The following is a 3,198-nucleotide window of genomic DNA, read 5'->3' on the forward strand; positions in this document are numbered from 1 at the left end:
ATATGGCATTGTGGTTTTATAAGAAAATGTCCGTACATTTACAGAGATGGAAAATTTGTCAGGATGTCATTGAAAGGCAGAATTGTGAATTCAGTGACAGAAAAATCTAACACTGCCTGAAAGAATAAACCCAAAGAAATTGAATTAATCAAATGTTGCTCATCTGAAAACTACTTCAAGCCAGAACTGGTCAACAAATATTTGAGTTTGGGCCATAACCCTGAAAGACACAGTCCTGAATGTTGAAATCCTGAAAGATCAAAATCTCTATAGTTTGAATTCCTGAAAATAACTATTCCAAAAGATCAAAATCCTGAAAAATAATTATGGAAAAATAAAAAAACAATTCTTAAAAAGATATTTATTTGCATTTTTAAAAAAGAATTTGAGAAACATAAAAAACACAATAGAACCCTTCATAGGCCACTTTACACAATAACATAGGAAATAATAATACATTAATACATATTTTTGCAAGCATAAGCACTCGGGTATACTAATGACAGTCCCGTGCATGTTAACAGTTAGGAGCAGATGGACCACATTCATAAAGAAGTAGGTCGAAAAGTGAAACGTATAAATGCATATCACCGTGGTTGGTAATTGTGTGCGCCCAGCTTTATAACCGCTGCTGTCATCTGAAATACTGTGACGGACAACCTGCGTCTTTTGATGACATAGATCAAAAGCTATGATGGGTCATTACTGTATAGGCAATCACCCAAAAAGCTGAGGTTTCAAGAAAGTGTATCTTTCACAAGTGTAGATTTACAAAAAGGACATCTCTTCATTTATTGAGGATGTTTCAACATTTTTATGTACACTCATAATATGCACAAAGTCAACGCTGAGATAATGCAGTTTCATGAAATCAAATTTGCAAAATAGTGTATATAATGAATTAGCACTCTTCCAAAAGTCTTTAACAATTTATTACTCCAGTACTGGAAATGATTTGAAGATGAAATATATAGCCCAGCAAATTGTAAAAAATAATGCCGGCCATTTAAAATAGTGGGGAAAAAACCTTAGAGAAAAACCTAAAAAAATCTAAAAAGAAAATTTGACATATGAGAAAGTGTATTACACAGATAAATTATGTACAATTGCAGGGAGGCAGTACATAAGAGGTGTTACCAATAAAGTTTGTTTTGTTTTTTTTTTTCATTCAGCTCAATACGTTTGGCAGAAAATTCAGATGAGTGGATTGGTCACGTGATAGGGCAATGACAAAAACTTCAGTTTAAAAATGTGTCATTTTTCTGCACTGCCATTCCTTTCAGCTGATGAAATTTCAGGACTGTTTTTTTTTTTTTTCTCACCTTTTGAATTTGGATTTTACTGAAGCTTTTAGGGAGTTAAAGCTGCAAATGCTTAAACAAGCCAGTGAAGTTACTGACTGGTTTGAAATTCACTTTTAGAAGCCTTGGTCAACCCTATTTCAAATCTGTCATTATGTTTCGGGGATTCAATTGAAATTCATTTTCTTTTGCAATGTCCATCAAATCTTTGAATAAAGATTTATAAATTGCTTCGCTTTTTTTCCAGTCATTTATACATAAAAGAGCAGATAAGTTCTAGCATTTTTGGATCCAACAGGCACATAAATTGTATATAGTTGATCAAAAATAGCGGGGACAGTTTTGAAAGTGCCATCCATTAGCCAAAATGAAGCATGCGCTAGTTTTTCTATGTTAGATTTACTGGTAAATACATGGATTCTATCATCTTCCACAGTCAAATCCCTAACTGAGAATAGTTCACCATTTAATATGTTTTCTAACACTGGAGGAAACCTCTATATCAACAAGTGTCTGGTTCAGAAGGTCTCTGAGCTTGTCAAATTCTTCCTATTCTCTTATGAAGGGTGTTTTTTTGTTGTTTATGGTTTGTTTGCCTACTTTTTGTTTGTTTGTTTTGTAGAGATAGGGGTCTCACTATGTTGCCCAGGATGGGGGCTGGAGTGCAAAATCAGCACACTACAGCCTTGAACTCCTGGGCTCAAGGGATCCTCCTGCCTCAGCCTCCTGAGTAGCTAGGACTGCAGGCACATACCATTGCACCCAGCTTAAAGGACATTTTTGAAGGCAAGCATGGCGCTGTGTGTGAAGGAGCAGAAATCATGCACGATTGAATAATTTGGCAGTGAAGATTTTTTGTATTTTTTTGCCTGCATTTTTACTTCTGCTATGATCTTCGAAACACTCAAAACATTGAGGGCAGATCTTTCCCATCTAGTCCACTCAGACTTGCTGTCAACCTCACGTTAGATTCAAAATCCAACCAGATCTTAATAGGATGGCCAATGGGATGAAAGTAAAATGATACATTTAGGTACTTTTTACAAGTTAACCTTTTAATTACATTTTTCTTAAAGAGCTGTCAGATTTCTATTTCTTGAGGAGATATTTTCACCAGTGTATTGTTCAATTCCACGGGTTAAGCTTTCTTCGTTATTAAGAAAATTTAATAACGTTACTAATATTTATACATATTAGAGAGGTTGTTATTCATTGCAATTTCATCTTTTAGAAAAGACAGAGGCAGACTTCCAAACTAAAGGTGAGATTTTTAAACATATGCAACAAAAATATCCCTATGATTATAAAGATGCCACTCAAAGCACCAATGACAACATCAACAGGCACACCTTGGCACTTCAGCAAGTGAAAGCTGATATTGTGAAGAACACTTACTTATTGGAGTCGCTATGGAAGTGTCGAATACATTCAGGGCCCGATATAGGTAATGAATCTGTGTGCTCACACAGAGGGGGGCTCTGCAGCAGGAGCCAGGCCAGATGATGTCCCAGCACAGGTGACAGCTCTTTGATAGCAATGCCCAGGCCCTTAACTCAGGAGACTAAAAGTGCTCCGACTTGAGTCAATTGTTGTGTACACAGGAATATCTGTCTGTCCATCGCAAAGTCCCACCACAAAGGTTAATTTAAGGACGCAACAACCACAAGTGTTGCAAAGACCACAAAACCTGGGTCACTTAGCTCATGAAACATTTCCTTTAAGTTCTCTAATTCTTCTGGAGCATGAATGACTGTAGATCCTAGAATACTTAGCAAACATCCAATATTCCCATGAGTTTTTCATTTAGAAAGCAGGATGAAAGAAAGGCACTTTCTAGGTGGCTGAGAGCTCCTAGTGGAGTCACCAGCGTGCCTGGTGCAAACGCAAACGCAGCGAC

At 36.6% G+C, this 3,198-nt stretch overlaps 1 pseudogene; it reads right to left on the reverse strand.

Moving 5' to 3' along the window:
- Positions 1-2,371: 2,371 nt before the first annotated feature.
- On the reverse strand, positions 2,372-3,198 carry LOC105812422 (annotated as a pseudogene).

The sequence above is a fragment of the Propithecus coquereli genome, unplaced genomic scaffold, assembly GCF_000956105.1.
Source record: "Propithecus coquereli isolate 6110/MARCELLA unplaced genomic scaffold, Pcoq_1.0 Scaffold250, whole genome shotgun sequence".
In the NCBI taxonomy this organism is placed as follows: Eukaryota; Metazoa; Chordata; class Mammalia; order Primates; family Indriidae; genus Propithecus; species Propithecus coquereli.